The sequence below is a fragment of the Myotis yumanensis genome, unplaced genomic scaffold (genome assembly GCF_028538775.1).
Source record: "Myotis yumanensis isolate MYYU_CA2020_CCGP unplaced genomic scaffold, mMyoYum1.0.hap1 SCAF_1, whole genome shotgun sequence".
Taxonomy (NCBI): domain Eukaryota; kingdom Metazoa; phylum Chordata; class Mammalia; order Chiroptera; family Vespertilionidae; genus Myotis; species Myotis yumanensis.
Window position 1 is genome coordinate 38,888,522 of NW_027223752.1, and position 23,812 is coordinate 38,912,333.

A 23,812-nucleotide genomic window follows, 5' to 3' on the forward strand; every position below is an offset into this window, starting at 1 on the left:
TTTGTAAGTTTTAAACAGTCAAGTATCAAGGTGAATAATCATGTTTCATATAGGTTATCTAAATTGAAAACAAAAGGCCAAGTCATTTTATAATAGCAAATTACAAATACAACCTAAACGCTATCTCAAACAGGATGTAAGATGTATTTTTATTGGCTGTTGACATAGTAAGCAGGTCTGAGAAACATCAGTTTAAGTGCATTATTTGATTCCAGTGATTAAGTATCTTCTGTGTGTGAGACAATATGCAAGCTACTGTATGTACCATTATATGTGTAAATGAAAACCCATAGAAACAATATAGATGTTAGGTAAGTTTACCAGGGCCTTCACAACCAGCATTGATTCAATAATAGTATTAACTTGAATGAACAATCAAAATTTACTTTTAAAATAATTATTGAAAGCAGAACCAAAAATGATCTTAAAAAGGAAGATAAGAGCCTTGACTGGTGTGACTTGGTTGGAACGTCATCTGGTATACCGAAAGGCTGTAGGTTCCATCCATGGTCAGACCAAGTACAGAAGGCAACTGATCGATGTTCTCTCTTGCATCAATGTTTCTCTCTCCTTTCTCCTCTCTCTAGAATCAATGAGCATATCCTGGGGTGAGGATTAAAAAAATAGAGAGAGAGAATAGAAACTCTTTAAAATAAAGCTACAAAAGTTAATTTAACACATTGGTTCAGAAAAATGCTGTTGATCATGACTTAATTTAGTCACAGCTTACAAATACTGTACAAACAGTAGATAGTATAAACACCTGTTATTTACATTGATGGATAATTATTGATACCATGTACATAACTTACCCTCTTAGCCTCATTTTCCTAGTGTGTGAAGTGTGGAAGGTGATAATCTCCCTATTCTATAGAATTAATGGGAAGACTGACTGAAGTCATGTACATAACACACAGTAAGCCAAATGTCCTGGACATAGAAAGTTCTTTCAAAATATAGAATCCAGCCTGGCCAGAGTGGCTCTTGTTTCCTTCCACCTTCTATTTCCTGTTTCTATGGCTGCCTCCATCCTCTTTTCTAGTAACTCTTTCCTGACTCTCAACCTGATCATCTGGAGAAAAAGGCGAAGTTAAGTTCTAAATTAACAAAAGAAACATGTATCTATTTGTTCAGTACACCTTTCAGTAAGACCTTCCAAATATCAGCCTACAAGTCTCTCTGCATGCCAACTAGTGGAAAAGCAGCCAATTTCCATTTTTTTAAAAAAATCACATCTCTCTTTTCTCCCAAGCCCTGAATGTAATCTATTGCTCTCACTTTGCCAGAATTATGCCTTCCTATCCCCCTTGGGGTCCATATGGCCAACCAGAATGGCCTTTCTGAACTCTTGTTCTGTATGACCCCTGTGTAGTATTCGGTACAGTGGGCCACATGGTCAGTTGGAATATTTCTCTCTGAATAGAGCAGTTGCTCTCAATTAGATGAGGTATGGAAGGACAATTTTGTTCCCAGGGGACATTTAACAGTGTCCACAGACATTTTGATTGACTCAACAAGGGAGTGCTACTGCCTAGAGTGGTTGGAGGCTAAGGATGCTGCTAAATATCCTACAATGCACAGCTAGCTACTCCCCTCACTGACAAAGAATTATCCAGCCCAAATGTTAATAGTGCCAAGGTTGAAAAACCCTTTAGACAGGGCCAAATGAAAGAGAATTATTGGATTTTTTTTGTGGATCAAACTCCAAATAGGTCTATGTGGTTTAAATTGCCATAATTGGGTTACAGAAATGTTCATTCCACCTCTATTTTCACGTTGGCATCTGGAACCTATGAGTTTGACACAATGGTATAAAGCAGCAGAGAGAACACATTGTGACCAGGCTCTGGGTGTGTGTCAGAATATAACATTAGGTGCTATCTACCAGCTACAGATTTTTATGAGGTTTCCAGTCTAGATGCTTTTCAAAATGCTTTTCACCTGCTTGCCATGATGTTCAGATTTTCGGTGGTATTTTTATTAGGAGTGCTCAAAATCCAGTTTCACGAATCTAATGATGGGGAATTTTCCACAAAGAGACTTGTGCTCCCATTTCTCCCCATGTCTGGCTTTGTTTGTAAGAATAGAATTCAGTTTCCTGGTCATCACTACTCAGGCATAGGGGATTTTTAGAAGGAGTCAGTTGCAGACTTATGAGAACAAAATTTAGTATATGTGGAATATCTGAAAAAATACTCAGTAAAGTACAGGAAACTTAATTCTTGATACAAAAATTGCACGTGTCCTATTCACATATTTTTGAATAAGATATAATCTTTCCATTTTGATCCCAGAAATTGACATCAACAAATCTCTATTCTGAACTCCGTGGTCCTTCTAAATTTCAGTATCTTTTTCAAAAGAAAAGGTTCCTACCTACCTTCAAGTTGCATTTCACACTAATTATGTTTAGGAATCCTTATTTTATTCAAATCTGTATAACTATAGTTTTAAAAATATTTAGTCTGTTCCCAAGAGTCTCTCTGAAGTAAAAGACTTGTACAATAAAAAAACTACTAAAAATATAAATTCAATGCAATGAAGCCCAATAATTTTAATTATTTTACATAGGCAGTACTATAGTGTTAACTTTTACTAATAGTGCCTACAATAAAAATTATCCTTTGTACAAAGTGGAAAAAATGATTTCATTCAAGGAAAAAATCATATGTTAACAGGCTCTGATACATGGATCTGCTGCACCATGAAATTCGGCCTTTTAGTCAAGTAGAGAAAGCTTGCCAAAATGTCAAAATATGTTAACAACACTTTTCTTCACCTACTTCGTGGCCTTCTGACAAATCCTATAGGACACAGAGCATTTAACAATCTCCATTTTTTATTACAACTTCACTAACAATTAGAATCAATTCTACAAAGTTGACTTATGTGTGATCATATTTTAATACTAAAGAAGCCTCATCAAGATCCCCTACTTCCACAAATGTCCTGAGGACTTCAATTTCTTTTTTGTCCTGTGTTGTAGAAACGCCTTATTCTCAAAATCTTACTGTTCTACCCAGTTTATCATTTCTTAACTTCCTGTTGCTGTTGTTTTCTTTTTTCACCTGAAATCCTCTCCCTCCCATGAAGTTCATTTTACCCCGGCTGTGGTATACCACAGGGATTAAAAGCATACAGCTTTGGGATCAGACATTTTTGGATCTTAGTCCACAATTTGATATTTACTTCTTGGTACGTGAGGCTTGGTACTTGATTCAGGCAAGATGGTTGTTTCTTCTTAAAGCATTTCATGCATGTTTCAAGCTAGAAGTAAAGAAAAGACCAAAAGTTAAAGCCCTTCTAGCAAGGCATTATCTCAGATAGATGCTTTCTTCAGGAACCTTTGCTTATACATTGGCTGGAACAGTACCATCTCTGGATTAAGCAAGGACTTGGAATTGGTTTATTTTGTTCCCCCCTATTCATATCAGAGGAAACGGAGGGACTGAGAAAGAAGGAGTTTGTAAGAATTCTCGCTGAGTCTTCCTTCACTCTTTGCCATGGGAGGTATAGGAGGTGTGTGGGAGTTCCACCAATGCAGAAGGCTTGATAGGGGACCTTTATTCATTTGTTACCTTTCAGTATGCTCTCATGTATTTAAACTCATGTACTCTTGGTTTGGTGTATTTATGCCTTATCTTGTATTATAATAGAATGAAATCTTACATGAAAGACATCCCAAAAGTGATTCTTGCAAGGAAACCATAATATGAAGAGACTAGTAATAATTAAGAAAACACAAGCTACAAGAGGTTATTATCACACACGTTCTATGATTAAAATGATCATGTTCCAAACAAATCATACTAGAAGTCAGGCAAAACATGGTGAAATTATCCAAAAGATTTAAGAACAAACCACACCTTAACTGTATATGGGATCTTGAAATACCTAGCATGACACCATTATGATTTGTCTGAAAACACTCAGAGTTTAAAACATATAATAAGCACCATGAACACAGGACATAAAAAGAAACCTCTTCAACTTTTTTTTAGCAATGTTAAATTTATGGGATTTTTGTCTATTAAACTTTTCAATGAATTTTATAAACATTTAGAATTTCCTTCTGACGTTTTCTTACCTAATAGAAAAAAACAAAGAGACATCAATAGAGAAACACTTATTCCTTTTCCACAGCAATGTTGGCTGAAATGATATATGGAAAATAATATGGTGATAAACTAAAGTGCATTTCTCTGTCAGCAGGTACTATTAAAAAACTCATAAGAAAAAACATTGCTGCTGCAGACTTGGATAAGGTAGTATTTGGATAAATTATCCAATGTGGGAGAATGGCTACGGAGCTGGATAAAAGTTAAAATGCTTTAATATCTCTCAGCTTAAGACTTTTTTTAAGATTCTTTTTCAATAATGATACACAAATAACTGCATCTTTTGAACCACTAAAGGAATTAGCTCAAAATTACAACGGCTTAATATATCAAGTTTATTTCATGCTCACACTAGGTTTTCAATAGATCGAATGGCTTCTTCCCAAGGGAGCTATCTCCCAAGCAACAACCTAGAGCTCTAATGTGCTTTCACTCGTGTGCTCTATCGTCTCAGCACAGGCTGCCAGGTCACTATAGCGCAGCGATCTTCAACCTTTTTCACCATTGCACACATAAACTAATTACTACAATTCTGCGACACACCAAATAATTCATATGTATATATATTTGCCAATCTGCCACACACAAAAATAAGATAGATTTTTTTTAATTTGACAGTCTAAGGGAAAAGAGGTCGGTGCCTTTGACTAAATAGTCAGGTATTGCGTGTTTTAAAAATTCTTGTGGCACACCAGTTAAAATCACTGCTGTAGTAGGAAAAGACAGGGATGGGTTTTCACGCAGGGGCTTCTTACAGCCTTGGGCAGGAAATGACTCAGGTCACTTCCACTTACCTTAGATTGGCTGGAAGGACTTGATGGCTTCATTAATGCCAAGATGGTGAGAAGCATAGTTTCCTGTGTGCCCAGGATATAGGAGAGAAATGAATATCAATGACCACCAGTAATATTTTCAACATGTAAGCAACATAAATTTTAAAGAAAGGAATGTGTAACTGTAAACATTCTGGAACAGTTTCTTTGATAAAACAAGAACAAGATTCCAGAGCAAGATTATGAGATAGTACTATGTGTGAAATTCATTTTCTGCATATTTCACAGACAATAAATTTTAGCAATGAGGTTGAAGCCAGAGCATCACTGGTGAAGTTAATTTTAAAATACAAAGCATTCTTTGTTAAAATGATTATGTTTTCCATTGAGTTATCCCAGCACCTTTACAGAATATCAATTGACCATATTTGTATGGGTTTCTTTATGGGCTGCGTTATGCCATTGATTCATGTGTTGACCTTTGCACCGGTATCTGATGATTTCAACAAGAAAGGAAAGCAAACCATGGAAGCAGGGGAAACCATATAAAAAATTTCAGTAGTCCAGGCAAGAAATGATGATGTCTTGAAATAAGCGGTAGCATCAAAATTGAAAATAATTGTTCAGATTCTGAAAATATTTTTAAAAAGAACACACAAAATTTGCTCAAAGGGGCAATATAGAGTGTGAGTGAATGTGGAAGTAAAAGAGCAAAGTCAAGAATTTAAACCTAAATAATTAGAAGAAAGCTCTTTTTTTCTAATACTGGAAACACTAGAGGAGAGGCAGGTTTGAGATCAATAAAAAGACATGTTCAGTTGAGGGGACATTAGGTTTCATAGTCCTCAAAGAGTGGAGTGGAGTAGAGATGTCAAGTAGCCAGATTTTTTTTTTTGTGTGTGTGTGTGTGTGTGTGTGTGTGTGTGTTTTGAGACCAAAGTTTAGGGTAGAAATTGTTGCTGAAAATATATATTTAAGAATCCTTACCAAAGTGATACTATTAAAATTCATGGGGCTGAACAAAGTAATCTAAAATATCTATACAAAACAGATATGTGAGACTAAAACCTGGGCACACAAATGTTTAGAGGTCTGGGAGCTGGGTATTTAGAAAGGTGTCTAACAAATCATAGGAAGTTATATGGAAAAGCAAAGAGAATGGTATTCTAAAGACCAAATCGTCAGCCATTGATGGTCTGTCTATTAAGTTGTTTCCATTCTCATCTCATAGAAAAGGTTCCATTTCCTTTGGGTAAACACTCAGAAGGGGAATGGCTAAATCATATGGTAGATCTATTTTTAATTTTTGAGGAATCTTCATATTGTTTTCCACAGAAGTTGGACTAATTTATATTCCTACCAACAGTATATGAGTTCCCAACAGTGTATGAATATATATATATAATGGATTATTATTCATCCATGAAAAAGGATGGCATTCTATTATTTGGGACAACATGGATGGACCTTGAGCATAATATACTAAGTGAGATAAGTCAGACAGAGAAAGACAAGTATTGTATGATATCATGTATATGTGGAATCTAAAAGAAGTCAAACTTGTAAACAAACAAAAAAAGCAAAGAGTAAAATGGTGGTTACCAGAGGAGGGGCTTGAGGGATAAAATTGATGGTATTTAATGGTACAAACTTGCAATAAGTACTAAAAAAGCCATGAAGATTTAATATACAGTATGTTGAATATAAAAATAATAGTATACTAGAAATATGCAATGTGATAAATACCCGTACAGTGCAGTGCAGCCATATTACAATATATGAAATTGTCCAAGTAACATGCTGTACATGTTAAATTTACACAATGTTACATGTAAAATTTATCCAATTAAAGTAGAGTTAGCCACTGTATCTGTTAATGATTGCTGATAGGCTGAAAAAGATGAGGCCTTCAAAGCCACTGAAATTAATATAACATCTTTTGCGGGCTAGTGGTGGTGATGATAGCCTGTTTAGGGTTGATTCAAGAAATAATGGGAGGATACGTAGTTGAGATAGTAACTCCAGAGTTTTGCTGTAATAGGAATTACAGAAATGTGTATTAGCTGGTGTAGAATGTGGGGTCAAGACAGATTTCTATTGAGCTGGGATAGGTTAGGGTGTGTTTGTACAACTTTGGGAATGATCTAGCACAAAGGTAAACATTGGTGATGCAGGTGAAAGGTGACAATTGCAAGAGAATATGATATTGAGTGCTCAGGTGGAGGTGTTGACAATAAGCCTCATAGAAGAATAAAAGGCGTAGTGTTTGTGAGTCGGCTGATAGATTTGTCAGTGGTAGCATGCTGACATTCTCTCTGGTTGCTTTTATTTTCTCAGTGAAATAGGGAATTTATACCAACTGAACTTGAAGTAGGGAACAAAGGTGTTAAAAGTCCAGGAAAAAGGAGAAAATGTGACATCACCTATTAGGAGAGTAAATGAATGAATTGACAAAGGAGTTTGGGAAGATTACTGGGTGTCACTAGAGGCTTAGTGGACCACTTAGCTTGGTTGTGTGATTGCTCTCGTCATGCTCACCTACTCAAGTGCAGGTGTGGAATAAGTGAAGAATTGGATTTAACCAACTATGACAGCTATGATGGCAAGAAAGAGAAGTCACAGAGTGGAGGGGGATGCCGGGAATGATTAGAAAAATATATCCCATTATATAGCTGGGAAAAGAGCAAAGTGAGATGATGAATAAAAATGTAATAGGACTTACAAAGATGTAGACCAGTATTTGGAAAATACTTCATTATAGGATTATGAAAGCAGTTTAGTGGGTCATGGTCAGCCTTTTAAAAGTAGAAAGGATGGAATGGATTACAGAACACCAGGTAGAAATATCATAGGTAATAGATGTATATGCATGCTGGGTTGCAATATAAAATTCATTTTTTAATGTGGATCCTGGTCAAAACTCTTTGTAATCTCCCCATTTTAGGGAGGCTCTTGGTAAAAGCCTGGGTCATTAGGCTCATCTGTTACTACAAATACAGCTTCATTGGTCTAATTTATAACTCTCCTGTTTGGGAAACAAAAGCAGGCAACTTTTCAACTCTATTAGTCTCCAAATTATGGAACTCTAATTCAATTTAGATTGCAGGCAGGACAGAGAACATCTTTTTAGCAGTGCCATAATCCTTTCTAGCTCAGCTTTCTGGCTGTTGAGGTCCAGTTTAAGCTCATACTAGTATTTCTCTACCAAGACATTCTTGCAGAAAGCATCAGGAAATAACCAGCATACGCCAAAAAAAATTTAGATTTCCTGCCATTTCCCCTAACACTGCAGCTTTAATGGGAACATGTTTTGTGTTTCAAGGTACAGCAGATGAAAAATTGGCCCAGTGTTTCACCACCACATAACAAAGGTCACCAGTTCTCCTGTCTACAGTGCCTGTGTCCTCCCTCCCAAGGCCCGGCTAAGTTAATTCTATATTGTAGCATCCTACTTCCCCTTACCAAGTTCTGTTTCAGGCAAGGATAGTAATTAGCCACATGCATCAGAGAATACAAATAATAGTCATTTAAACAAATGGGACTTTTTTAAATTTTCATGAAATAGAATAGCCCAGGGCTGTTAAAGCAACTCCTCAATGCTACCAACATCCAGAACCTATCTTTCCACCCAGCCATCTTTAGTCATTTATCTGCTTTCTACCAGTTTATTCTTCTCTACTCAGCTCTTAACTACTGGGCCCGGGGATTCTGCAAACTACGTTTTCCAGCTCTTTTGGCAGCCAGCTTCTTGTTAAATTCAGATGGGAGATTTTGAAGTGGAAGGAAGGAAGAACAATTCTGATTCTGGCTCTGAAAGCATCAGCAGTTACCCTGGTAGCTGGTGGTTGTAAGAGTAGTGACCAGATGGTTGTGCATTCCCTCCAGCAGGCCCGCTCTTGCTGGATCCCGGCTCTGGCAGGCGTAGCTCTCTGTGGAAGTTCTAGCCCCTGCATACTAGACCGTGCATGCAAATGGGCTCCATTATACAGATGATGGTAGTTTTTGTGTGGTTTTTTTTTCAGGATGATATCATTTCTTCCTTCTGCTGCTGCAGCCCTTTCTACATGTTTTAACTGTTTTTCTATTGAATACTCTCTTCCTGAAATACCTAATTTTGATTTCCTGTGTACATCCTGATTGCTATTGGTACCCATGGGAGTATCTTGGGAAAATATAAAAAATAAAAATATGAATAAATAAAATGATGAACTCATTATTAGAGGAAAATATGATGCTGATAGCCCATGGTGTGGTTAATTTTCACAATTGCTGTAAGTATAATCTGTTGAAACCTGGGAAAGAATGCCTATAGAAGACAGGGGTTGGGAAAGCAAGTGGACACTGAATCAGACTACCAGACTGATGATGATGGCAGAGGCTGTTGAGATACTTGGCTGGTTCTACATCAGAGAACTTACACAAAGAAAATAACAAGCGCAAGGCTTACGATTTTCAGCATCCATAAGACTGAGATCTGAAATTCTGAAATACACTCAGAATTTGTTTTTATAGTTTGCAAAATACAACAGAAGTCTCTCATGTGAAAGTTAAGTCCTTAATTGGGATGGAGGGAGACCCTTAGAATTGAAATGGAGCACTTGGATAAAATCCGAGAACCAGGAACCCACCAATTTGCTGAGCATCCCTTGCCAGTAGAAGAAATTCTTCCTCTTCTATTAATGCCAGTTGAAGCAGGTAACTTGCAAGAAGTTGCTCATGCTCCCCTGATCCACTCCACTAGCCCTAATTACTTCTAGACCCATAACTAGAGCCATGGTAGAGACAGCTCTAGAGGAAACTTAACTTTAACGGGAATAGAGTTGAGTTTAAACTAAACAGAAAAATATTAATTTAAAATAATGGAAAGTTGAAAAATGTGTGTTGAAATTGATTCTACCATTTCTTGTTGAGCATGCACTACTCAATGCCATGCCACCTCTCTTGTTGAGGTTTTACAGAGATTAGCTGTTAAATGGGGACCCAATGGATCTAATCATTTAGTGGGTATTTCCTCAGTTCCTAAATACAGAATAGGAATGAACACACCCATGAAATGGCAAAATTATCCCATTGTTTAGGAACTTCCCCTCTTTGTCAGCATGCAAACCAGAGTCTAGGCTTTATGTATGGGGACACAAGAGAGAGTGATGCCCTCATCAAAGACTTGAGCGTTTAGAGGTGATGACTCTTATCACGTTCTCACTTAACTGCCCTGTTTGGCAAGTGGATTATAGAGAATAACAATGGAGTATCATAGCTCCAATTAGGCAGTGATTTCATTTCACAGCTGCTGCTCCAGATGTGGCATGTTTATTGAAGAAAATTAACACAGCCCTTGACAGCTGGTATGCATACTGATCAGATAAGTGTTTTTTTCTCCTTATTAACATCAAGGACCACCAGAAGCTGTTTCACCAAAGAAGGAGAAGGCCGTACTAACTTTCCTCCTCTCAGTTATAACAGAGTGTGGAGAACCTAGATCTACCTGACATCCCATAGATCATTCATTATGCTGACTCACCCTGAGGAGAGTTTGTGAGAAGTCGCCTAGAAGTGTAAAGAAGACAAATGGGGGCCAGACTGTGGGAAATGAAAACTCGGAGGTCTGTCTCTTAAGAAAAGTTTCTAAGAGTTCAAGTGTCTGGGGTTTGTTCGAATACCCCTTCCAAAGTGAAGGACAAGGTTCCTACCAGCCATCATTTGAATTTTGGAAACAATATATACTAATGTGAGTGTGATGCTCTAATTTGCTGAGAACTGACAGTTGAGTGAGACTGGGAGCAAAAGAAGGTCCGCACAAGGACCAGGTTTGTACTGCAAACTACTCACTGAGGCATTTGATCTGGCAGATATAATGATGCCGAAATCCGTGCAAACAGGGATGTTGTGTAGACCCATAACTCCTGCTTGCTCCAGGGCCCAGATAAAGACTTACTGACTGACCATGGGATACCAGATAGTCATAGACTCTGAGCTACCTATCATGAACTGAATGATATCTAATTCAGCAAACCATATGAAGCCTGGGGAAATCCACACTATGTTATTAAGTGGAAGTGGTATATACATTCTGAACCAATAGCTGAAGTATGGAACTTTTTAACCTGCTAGCCAAAATATTACAATTTCAGGAATCACAGAATGGAACTGGAAGAGGTTCTCTGATTACTGCTTTTAATAACCTGCTCCCCAAAGTGTTGGTCCCTGTCCCTTAAAATTTGATCTCTACTGATTCAGAAATCTTCGTTCCCAAGAGAGTGTATGCCAGTTTGTATTAAATGCTTGGACCTGAACCTACATTCTTCTGCTTTCAAAGCCTACACTCATGTCTGTTACGTAAATTTAGACTCAAAGATAACTGCAAAATGTTGCAACTCAATGTTCTCAATACAACAACATAGAACACTCATCCTCAGCACAATGAAAACTATGTCATGTGGACAACAAGCCCATTTGTTCTAGTTCCTGTTGCTGTGTAATAGCCACCCCCAAAGCAATGAAAGCTTTTAGTTTATTCATGAATCTGCAGTTGGGGAAGGGCTCAGTGAAAATAGCTCTGCTTCACTAATGTCAGCTTGAAGACTGAAGGCTAGAATCATCTGAAGGCTTGTTCACTCACATGTCTGGCAGTTGATTCTGACTATATGACCTTCAACCGCAGCTGGGGCCACAGACTAGAATGCCACTGGATGACCTCTCCATGGGCCTGGGCTACCTGACCACATGATGACTTGTTACCAAAGGGTAAGCATAATAAAGCAGAGCAAGGCAGGTGAAAGTCGTATGGCCTTCGATGACACAACCTCAGAAATCATACAGAGTTACTTCTGCTGCATTTTATTTGTTCCACAAAGGCTGGCTCAGTTCCAAAAGGAAGGGAAATAGACTCTACCTCTTGGTGGGAGAGTAGAATGTTTCTAAAAGAGCACACAATGCCAGAAATATTTCCAGTGACTACTTTTAGAAAATGTAATCTGCCATACCATTATTAAGGCTAATTGAATAGTAGAACTAAAACTTATTGGTATATATTCATACTCAGTCATGATTAATTCAGAAATTATGGTGGCCTTATGTCTATAACTGGATTCCATGGTGTGGAGATTGGCTACAGCGTTTGGACAGGTTCAAGCCTTGGACTAATGAGAGGGCACAGTCTTCTCATAGCAACGTGCAAATCCCAGCTCTGCCCTCCAAGCACAATTATAGCCAACAGCTATAGTTGTAAGCTTGAACCTATGGTCTAAACACGTGGCCCCACGTGCCTGAGTGATGTAGGCTTGATAGAGTTCAGGTACATGTAATTGAGTAGGATCAAAATCCATGAGAATGTTGTAAACATCTTGACCACGCCTTTACTTTACCTCCTGGAATCTGGCTATAAAATAAAGACACGGCTTGCAGTCCGTGGCACTGTCTCTCTCCATCAAAGAGGGCAGCATCCCGCTGAGGCCCAGCTTTCATTCTCCTTTCTCAATCCTTCACGGCCCCCACTCAGGCTCACCGAACCTGGCTGAGCTGGCGCGGCACATAAGGCGCCCAGTGTGGGGCTGAGTATGCCAGAGCTGTGCCAGCCGCCACACATGGTGAATTCAGCTACAGGAAGAGGAAAAGATAAATGAATTGCTTATAACCTGGAGAGAGGAGTTATTGTTTATTAAAAATAAAAATTCCTTTCTGCCTCATACCCACTCCCCATTCTCCCAACCACCATTAAGAAAAAAAGAGCCCACACTACCTAATTTATCATATCTATTGAGTACATAGGGCCCAAGAGTTTTTACATGCAGCAATGATCTTTACTGCCCTCTTTGAGTAGGATAATACTAAATGTCACAAGGATAATTTTTATGAGAATGTAGCAGCACCTCATTCCAACTCTATCATAATTTTTAAAGTAGTCATTATTAATTACCAAACCATTTTTATAAAGACACAAAAGTTAAGAAAATATGAGGAAGTCATGTTATACAGAGAGGGTAAAAGTCAGTCTTACCATCATCCTTATTTCATCCCAGAAGTTGAAGATGAGATGCAATAGTGTGATGCATGACATGCCACGTGAACACTGACACCCTGAAGAAGGAATAGGGATGAAACAGCATCAAAACTGGTGAATGGTACTCAGTATTTACTTGACCCAGTAAAGCTAAGTTCCCCTGGCTCATTGGCTCTTGGCAACCTGCCCACGCAATGACTTAACCCCTCCCAGCTCCATAACCACCTTAAGTGTCATGAGTGGTCCCTAGGAATGAGGGTTGGAGGGGAGGATACTTCGTGTATTTATAGATGGTTCTCCTATGGTCTACCTCCTTCCTGTGAGAACTCTCATTTCCACACCAACATTGTTATCTCCCCATGTTCCCCAAACAGCAAGACCCCTCACATAGGCTGTGCCATGTAATATGTAAAACATGACAGGACCGGGGGGGAGAGAGGGGGGGAAGGCCTCTGCTAACCACCCTGCTACATGCAGCCACTCTACCTCTCACCAGAATCTCATAAAACCAGTTTATTCTGTTTTCTCCTCCATTAACCTTGCACACATCCAAAAGTTTGGACTAGAAATTGATGGCAGAGACCAATGTTTCTGGACTATTTAATCCTCTGGGAATTCCACAGCTATCACCCACATGTTTGATAGGGGGGATTTATAATCTATAGATAGAGCACTGAAATTAATCTGAAAAGTAATCATATTATTTTAAATCTTAGAACACATATACTTCTGTGAATAGGGGGGTTAAGTTTCTTATATGTGAATAAGGGGTTATGTTTTCTTAAGTTTCCTTTTCAAGGCCTGTGTGAAGCGATTGAGGAGGTGACTCAGTTGTGAATCCAGCAAGCAGAACCGATAAGCAGGGTCAGACCGACCCGCCAGGAGTCAAAACATCTCATCAACATCATTTCATGGCCTGATGACTAAAGGACAATAGCTGACATCTGCAGATCCCTGGGGCTGCACGTGGACCCTTAGCCCCCTCCCCTACGTAATCCTGTCCCATGCACCTTGCTGGGAAGGCAGGATTTGATGCTTGTAAGCTTCCTGTTTTCTTGATTGACTAGTCTTCCCAATAAATGCCTAATATGATTCAACCTTGTCTTCGATATTGGACACAGTGACAGGCAGCCCAAGCCCAACTGGGGGTTTCCCAGTAACATTTTTAGCTATGCCCAGATGTGTCTTAATCCCAGTTAAAGCTCAGTATTGGGTCTCTATTACAATACTTTTATTTTTTAACCTCTTTAAGTCTTTCCAATGTTCCCTAAATGTCATGCTGGGTCATGGGTAATGATGAGATTTGGTGAGACAGGCATGACTCATGGCCTGGAAGAAGAGTCTGAATTGTGGATTCAGGGCTTATTCAGGAAGAAAAAAAAAACACATAAAATTGGAAACAAGGATAAGCCAAATATGGGATTGTCAGAAAATGCAGCTTGAAGTCTAATCAGACATGTAGGGACCAGTCACTGAATAATTACTTCCATTCTTCCTTCATCCCTTTACTTTCAATATAGAAGAACTTACAGGGACAGAAGTGGATTTAATGAGTATAAAGGTTAAACATTTCTAAAACATGAATTTTATTATATCTGTTTTTGATTTACATATTATAGTAGCTCCCCATTGTCTTCTGAAAGGAAGCATAAAGTCCTAAACATGGCCATGTAAGGACCTCCCTAATCAAGTCCTTGCCTGCCTTTTCAGCCTCATCTCCTGTAATAGGTGTCTAGGACTGCCAAGACTAGATGGCTTAAATAATAGATGCTAGTATTGATTTTCTCACAGTTCTGCAAGCCAGAAGTCCAAGATCAGTGTCATGGTGATTGGTTCCTTCTGAGGACTCTCTTCTTGGCTTGTAGATGACGCTATTCTCCTTGTGCCTTCATATGGCCTTTCCTCTTTGTGTGTCTGTGTCCTAACTTCTTTTCAGCTATCAGTTGTATTAAATTACAGCCCACACTAATTATTTTATTTAACCTTAATTACCTTTTTAAAGAGTCTGTGTTCAAATACAGTCACATTCTGAGGCGCTGGTGGTTAGGGTTTCAACATATGAGTTTTGGTTGGACCAAATTCAGCCCATGATACCTTTTGTTGACCCTCCCCCACCCCTTCCCTCAAGACACACACTCAAAATTCTTTAGTTATACCTAATGTTTCTTTGGCTGTTTCTTACACATGCTGTTATTGTGTTGGAATGCTCAAAAAAATCCTCAAAAGCTTCCTCAAAAGCCTTCATTGCAGTTCTGTTCTTTGGATTATGTTCGCAAAGAACTTTCTATACAGTTCTATCATGTTGACTATCATTTGGAATTATACTAGTCCCTCTCCTTTTCTTTTCTCCACTAGCTTATTAAAGGCATATGTGACCTCTATCTGCACATAGTAGATGTCCCACAAACTTTTAATAAATTAATGAAAAGTTTATTACTTTATGTTTAACAACCAGGTGACAGTAACAATTAAGTTAAGGAGAGGGGCCATGCATAACATTCTGACTTCAATTTTTGCCCTGGCTAGGGCCAGAAGGAGTGCTACAAGAAATAGAGGTAAAAGGCTGCTATTATATTCAGAGTCTTATGCATAGGAGTAGGGTAGAGACAAGGCATCATGGAGGAGATTGAAGCAGCATGGACCCAGATTGAAGCAGTCTGGGTCCAAATGCTGGTTCTACTCACTGGCTCTGCTTACTTTGTGCCCACAGGTAAGTTACTTGACTTTTCTGAACTTCAGTTTTCTCCTTTATAAAAGTATTATTAAAAATGTCTATTTTTTGCTGAAACCGGTTTGGCTCAGTGGATAGAGCGTCGGCCTGTGGACTGAAAGGACCCAGGTTCGATTCCGGTCAAGGGCATGTACCTTGGTTGCGGGCATATCCCCAGTAGGGGGTGTACAAGAGGCAGCTGATCGGTGTTTCTCTCTCATCGATGTTTCTAACTCTCTATCTCTCTCCCTTCCTCTCTGTAAAAAATCAATAAAATATATTTTAAAAAATGTCTATTTTGAATGGACATTGTTGAGACTTCATTAAGATAATATACACAAGTATAGAAGATAGTAGTTATTCAGACTTTAAAAAGATATTGAGCCCTGGCCAGTGTGACTAAGTTGGTTGGAGCATCATCCCACATATGGAAAGGTTGTGGGCTTGATTTGTGGTCGGGGCACATACCTAGGTTGTGGATTCAATCCATGGTTGGGGCACATAGGGGAAAAAAAAACACCAATGTTCTCCCTCACATAGATCTTTCTCTCTCTCTCTCCCTCTCCCTCTCTCTAAAATCAATAAGACTGTCAAACTTCAGAGGAAACGTAGGGGAGGGTGGGCAGGGGAGGTATTAAAGAGGTAAACCAAAGAACTTGTATGTATATAAGCATGACCAATGGACACAGACAATAGGGGGTGAAGGCCTGGGCTGGGGGGCAGGGGAGGGCTGGGGAAAGACAATGGGGGAAGAAGGGGACATATGTAATACTTTCAACAATAAAGAATTTTTAAAAAATAAAGTAAAATCAATAAGAATATCCTCAGGTGAGAATATTAGGAGAAGATATTGATAAAAGAAGTTTTAATGACATGAGAACATTCTAGTATTTAATGTGAAGGCAGTAGAACAATTTTATGAAATTAAGTCTATGATATCAATTCAATTATGTAACAGACATTACACACATGTACACACAGATACAGACATTTAGAAACCAATAGAACCTGACTTGGATTAACTTGGAAAAGAAATGTGTTGGGTAGACATGAGGAAGCTAACAGAATTTACAGGAAGGCTGAAGGATGGGTAAGGAGCTGGGACCCAGGGGTGGGAGCAGTACGGCCAGGCCAGGTGTTGCCTATAGTTCCACTGCTTCTGCATGCTGGTCTCTCGGCATTACCCACTTCTCATCTCTCCTTACATGTGCACTCCTATCCCCAGAGGCAAATTCTCAGTGGGAAGAACTCTTGGCTGAGAGGAGGTCACATTCTGGAGCCCTAACCAGCAGGGTAGGAGGTTGAGAGGAAATCTGGCCTCTTTGGCCTTTATGATGGAAAGACTTACAAGTAGTGGATTCCTCAAAAGGAAGCATGGGAAGGTTGTGTGATGCTAAGAAGGAAGAAAGACTGGGAGGAAGAGAAAGAGGACAGATGAGAGAAAAGGAGAGAGAAAAGAAGAGAATAAAAAAGAATAAGAGAAAGTACATCCTCTATTCTGATTTTATAGATGGCATTACAGAAGTTAAATAACTTTCTCTCAGACTTACAGATGATCCGTAGTGGAGCCAAGCTTCAATACCAGGCAGCTTGAGTTCCGATTTTGTGCTTTTAATCGTGCTACTGTTCTTGCAGTGCAGACCGATAGACCAGAAGCATAGATGAGAGTACGCTAAACACAAGTTTCTGCTTTTCCAAGGTCACTTTACTTCCTAGACTCTAGCATCCCATAATTGCATACTTGTTTGATTTGAGCACTACCTCTGCTCCTTAAAAAAAACCATGTACTATTTGAGAAAACGAAGCACCTACTGCAAGCCAGAGAGGGAAATAAAAGCTGATGCTAACTGCAGACAGTGATATTTTAAGGTAAAGCACACTTGCTGATAAGCAGCTTTTCTCATGTCATGCTGTCTCCCCAGTCAGGTGGGAGCAAACACCAGCCTAGAATGTTGCTTCAGTATCAAAATTATGTTCCTTGTATGCTTGAGCCACATAAAACAAAAAAACACAAACAAATAAACAAAAAAGCTTTCTGCTTTTCCTCATGAGTATGCCTTTCCTTGGGATTCTCCCCCCCCCCCCCCCACTCCACCTCGTGGATACAATAATCTACTTCCTATTCAATGTATTGCTTCCTATAAATTATTTTTCTCTTCAAGGTGAATTCTTTATTTTCCACTGTAGGATGGTATGTCTTCAGGAAGGAACTGAATCTAGAGGAAGAGAGTGCCCTTTGAGCTTGGCTATTCAAATTTTGGGGTTCTTTAACATCTCTTTTAGAAATTATTTCAGACTTACAAAAATGGCAAATATAATAAAAAGAATTCTTTCCTATCCCATCTTCACCCAGGTTCCATAAATTTAACATCTCCCATAACCACAGTGCAATATATTTGTAAATTCAAGATCCTATTTGTCACTTTCTCTTTCTCAGTTGCCTGGACTTTCATCTCATAAAGAGAGTGACACTGGCTATTCAACTTTCCTTCTCCTTCTAAAAGACACTTTCACAATTTCTGTTTCTTGTGGCTCACGTACTGTTCACCACAATTAAGTTCCCGAAAGAGTAGTTTTATTACTGAGGTGCTCAAGAACTTAAAGACAACTAAAAGCAGGATCTAAACAATTATCCCAGGAATTGATGTGATTCCTTGGAGGGGTGAGCTATAGGGCATGGTAGAAAGTTCCTGCTTTGGATTCAGGAGAGCTGGGTTTGAATCCCAATACCATCATATATTAACTCTGTAACCTTGAGCAAGTCATGTATCTGTTCTGAGCCTTGATTCCCTTGAAAATGAGAATACTAGAATGTGTTTCCCTGAATAGAAATTCAAGCTGAATAATGTGTGTGGTTGAGTTTGGAACCAGCGGGTGATATATAAATAATGCTATTTTCATTGCTATGGAAAGTCTAGAAGGAGTCTTGAAAGCTAGAAGAGTAACCTCCAAGAGGAGCTTCCAAGGAGCCTTCCTATATTGCAACAAACATTAAATTTTCTTCTGTCAGACCCAAAACCTTCCCAGGCAGTGGCCTATCACAGACAGTTCTGGGATGTTAGATAGAGGGATGCTCCCCAGCTGGTTCCTGGCCAACACAGCAATGGACCTCAATCAACTCCAGCAAAACAGCGGGCTGCTCTGCCCACACTGGGGCTGAGAAGTTGTTAGCTCACACCATTCAGGGAGCACTGCTCTGCACATCTGTGCCAGAGTTGGAGGTGGGGAGGAGAAGGCTGCTTAACACTTTGTGTTCTCACATTCTATTCTCACATTCTTTGCTTTGACTTAATACCCTCATCATGAATATAATCATACCAGTATCTATTCCTGTGAAGGAAAGTTTAATGTTGGTCTCGATTCCTGTATTTTAAGTTCATTGAAGGTGTGGAATGTCTATTTTTAACACTTTGGGGTTCTCAACACCACATGAAGAATCTGTCATAAAGTAGACACAGAAGAAGAATTTACTGAATACATTTATGAGGAGCAAATAAAATATTCTTGAGAATTGTGGTAATTAAGTGTAGTACCACAGTGACCGTCATCTTGTACAGGAATGTTTTCCTTTCCTTTCAGTATCTGGTAAAAGTGAAATCATGGGAAGGAGTTAAGAATTGATATGGATACAAGGTAGAATGGAAACTTTGTCTTTTCTCTATTACATATTTAATCAGTTATTTGAGCAGCTAATCTTGACTGAGGTAATGTATGGAAAATATATGCTAGTTTTTTTCTTTTGTCTGTCCTCCTTTTTAATTTCTAAAGCATAACACAGCAATGAGATGTTCAAGTTTAGATTTTCTCTTCAGAGATCCTTTAGGAAACCTGTCCTTTTAAACAAGACCCAGAACCTTGGGGACACTGCTGCAGAGTCCATGACATTCACCACTTTGGCGGGGAAAGAGACCAGCATAGAAACAGCTGGGAGCCAGTTAGGGGTGAGCACAGACATTTCCCAACTCACTTTCCTATGTCCACATACAGACAATTCATGCAGCTAATGACAGATATAAACTTTGGAAAATTGTTTTCTGCAAAACACTTTCAGAGAGTATCTACAATTTACCTCACCAGACAAGAAATATAATTTTTTTTGGTTGTTAATTTAAAAAAAAAATGCTTTCTCAAACTTAGTCTGGCATTGATTGGGAGGAAAAATGAATTTCAGTATCTCTGAGATACATTCTCCCCCAACATCCCTATTAAAACTCCATCAGAAATCCAGAATTTGGGTTGTTGCATGAATTGGATTAATCAGATGATCATGGCACAGTGTTTTGCAGGCCTCCGGCAAGCCCCAAACTAATGGTTTACAGCTGTCACCGTGCACCAGGGGGGCTAATAAGAAAAGCTCTAGGATATCTGTTAAAGCAACTGGAATGCAAAATAAGAAAACCAAGTTGAGTATTCTGTCAGAGATAAGGGGCTGACTTAATAGAAAGCTGGGGCTCTCCTGCCACTCAGCCAAGGCGTGTATTGAGAGGAGGCATCACGTCCATAATGCCTGGATACAGCTTGGGCTTCTGCCAAAATGCTGAGGGATGTGAAGAGAAGTCACAAATGATTTTTTACCACAAATATATAGTTAATATCTCTGCCCATTTGCAGATAGGCATGCTTATTTTTAAAATGCTACCTGGAATTTTGAGGCCCCTGACATTTTCTTTCACATATGGTAAAGCTGAAGCCATTCTTTTTTTTTTAATCCTCTCCTGAGGATTTGTTTTTATTAACTTTATAGAGAGAGGGGGAAGGTGGAGAGAGAGAGAAAGAGAGAGAAACATTGATTGATTGTCTCCTGCACCCATCCCAACTGGGGATCAAACCCACAACCTGACTGGGAATCAAACCCACAAACTTAGTGTATGGGACAATTCTGCAACGAATTGAGCCACCCACCCAGCCGGGGTCTGAAGCTACTATATTCTTTACATGTTTATTAAGCACACTAGAGGCCTGGTGCACGAAATTTGTGCATGGGGGTGGGGGGCGTCCCTCATCCCAGCCTGCACCCTCTCCAATCCAGAACCCCTCAGGGGATGTCTGACTGCTGGTTTAGGCCCCATCCTGGATATCCCTCTCACAATCCAGGACCACTGGCTCCTAACTGATCCCCTGCTGGCCTGCCTGATTGCCCTTAACTGCCTCTGCTTGCTGGCCTGATAGCCCCCTAATTGTCCCCCTGATGGCCTGGTCACCCCCTAACTGTCCAGAAGGATGTTGGACGTCTGGAAGATGTTTGGTCGACCCAGTCTAATTAGCATATTATCATTTTATTAGTATAGATGGAGTGTGCCAGATACCAACTTTGGAGACCAAGATGCTCTGGCCTCAGGAAACTCATAGTGTAATTAAAAAGGGCGTGAACAGACTGGACCAAGTGCTTTATAGAGAGAAGAGTTGCATCTTCGTTTTTGTATATCTCTAGCCCAATACCTGGCACATATATTCAGTTCTTAATAAAAACTAAAATTGATAAGAACTGAAATGGTGAGAGCTTCATAATACAGGAGCTAAGAGGAAGGGCTTCTAATATAGTCTAAATTGCAGAAATAAGAAAGGATTGGAGTCAACTTTCCAGAGGAAATAACATTTGTTTAAACAGAATTGTTAATGACAGGTGAGAGCTAAACAAAGAAAGAAAGAGGTTCAAGATTATCCTAGGCAGTGGATAAACTTTGTTCAAGAGAGGGCAGGAATTGAGAGAGGGGCAATTTCCTAGAACTGCAAATACAGTGCTTTACTATGTGTGCAGTAAAGGTGGGTGGCAGTAAAGGTGGCTGACATAGGGTTGGACAGAAGGACAGGGACCAGATTTTGGAGAATGTCATGCTAATGAATCTGGATTTTAACTTTAAAGCAACTGTCAAACCACTGAAGCATGTTAAGCAGAAAACTGGCATGACTGGATTTATAATGTTAAAAGACCACGATGATAGCTTTGGGGAGGACTACATAGAGAGACTATAAACTTGTAGGGAGAGTATGACTTAGAGGCTTTGAAATGATCTAGACACAAATTGATGGGGACTGGATAGAAGGCAGTGGCTGTGAGGAATGAGATATGTGGACTATTTGGGGTAGAATAGGCAAACCTGGTGATTCTATGCAGAGGTGAGATAGAGAAAGGCATCACATGCTCGGGGTTCTGACTTGGGCACCAGGGAGAAGGGTAGCACCACTTATTGAGGTGGTGAAAACTGAAAGGGAGAGGTTTGGCCAAGGTGGATAATGGACACTCATTTATGTGAGCAGCTTGAAGGTCTGGGGCAATTCAAACTAAGATATCTAATAGGCTGTTGGGTGGTATAGCAGATTATAGATCATCAGAGAGCTCTGGGCTAATGATATAACTTTGAGTCATTGGTTCATAACTTGTCATTGTAGCCTAGAGACTAGATGAGAACTTGCAGAAGAGTACAAAGTGTGAGAGGAGAGCCTGGAAAGGAGCCTTACATGATCTGCAGAGGGAACAGAAAACCTTCTCTAAGTAGCTTGTCTGGAAAAAAAAGCAGCTGAATAAATTGGGAAAGAAATAGAAAAATTTGAGCATCTGGAGTAGATGTATACCCGTGAAAGGAGTAGCACAACAGCACCAACAAAAGCTACATAAAGGATGGGTCAGCACCTTGACTCTAAGGATATTGTTTAATTTTACATTTATTGTCTTCAATACCCATCATTCCCTTATCATAGACTAAACTAGTGTAAGTGGCACCAGAATGTGCCTGTTAGGCAATAATAACATGACAGGAGAACCCCTAGAGAAAAATCTCTCCCATTTGGGAATCACAGCCAATTGAGCTCACTCCTACCTTTCCTGATAAAGCTCCTGCTGCTTAGTTTGGGATGTGGGTTGTTATGGTGATGGGGGTGGAGTGGATGGAGCCTAAGAGGAGGAAATTGTAAAAGATGCCATTAAATATAGAAGGACTTGAACTTTCTATATCTTTGAGAAAGTGTATTCCTTGCAAAGTCTGTATTGAGATTTCCTTCAACTCTGCCAGGGGTGGTGATGGGCTCTGCATAATCAATAAGGTTTCCATTGTCACCTCAGACACTGGGCGGTTTATGGATTTCCTTTAAATACATTTTCTGAAACTTTTTATAATGTTCTTTCTCTAATTAATTGGAGTAGTTTGCTATATAAAGTCGACTTGACTTGTCAGCCCTGGCACTTAATTTGATGCCTATAGTCCTACATTCAGTGACACTGGCAATCATCTTTAAAATGAAAATCACCGAAATGAATGTAGAGTATCCACCTATTTACTGTATGCAGCTGAGGAGCCTAAAATGGCCTAGCTCTAATGTTAATTAAAAACTATATGTTTCCTGGCTGATTCTATTAATATGTTAAATTCTTATTATAGACTAGAGGCCTGATGCATGAAATTCATGCAAGGGCTCAGCCCTCACAGCTGCGGCAGCTTGCCTCAGCCCTCACAGACTCAGCTTCATCTGGAAGGTCATCTGAAAGGACGTCTGGAAGGTTTTGCAGCTGTCCAGTCTAATTAGCATGTTATGCTTTTATTATTATAGATATTGCTAGATATAAACATTTAAATATCCACTTTACCTACAATAAAAAGCAGTAGAGTATAGATATGCATTAAGATAGAATAGTGAGGTCTTGAAACAAGAAGAAAATCTACAAATCTTCCTTTAAAACATATACTCAAGCCTGGCCACTGTAGCTCAGTTAGTTGAGTGTCGACCCATGAATCAGGAGGTTACAATTCCCGGTCAGGACACATACCCTCCTTGTGGGCTTGATTCCCAGTAGCAAGTATGTAGGAAGCAGCCAATCTATGTTTCTATCTCTCTGTCCCTCTCCCTTCTCTCTCTCTAAAATCAATAAAACATATTTTTTTAAAAAAATTATTAAAAATAAAGTCAAATAAAAGCAAAAATAAAAGGTTAAAGAACAATAGTTTTAAATAAAGCTATTGTTTTTTTAAAGTCCTTTAAAAAATTAAGCCACATTTTAAGGAATCCTTTATACTTATTATTTTGCTGCCTCTCTACCAATCCTTTAAAGACAAAAGTTATTATCCCTATTTTATCGATGAATAAACTGAAGCAGAGAGAATGACTAGGGTCAGAGATAGAGAAGAAATCAGAATTCAAATCCAATCATTCATAGTAACCTGTCAGAAATCAGTCTATTGCATGGAAACGGAGAACTGGTGATTTGTAATTCTGTTAT

The 23,812-nt window shown here is 39.2% G+C and overlaps 1 long non-coding RNA gene across 1 annotated transcript; it reads right to left on the minus strand.

Moving 5' to 3' along the window:
• Positions 1–2,635: 2,635 nt before the first annotated feature.
• On the minus strand, positions 2,636–12,960 carry LOC139002481 (uncharacterized). Its single transcript, XR_011470159.1, has 3 exons — positions 12,888–12,960; positions 4,913–4,975; positions 2,636–3,267 (listed from the first exon to the last, which is right to left on the minus strand). It is a non-coding gene; the product is annotated as an uncharacterized lncRNA (long non-coding RNA).
• Positions 12,961–23,812: the final 10,852 nt, after the last annotated feature.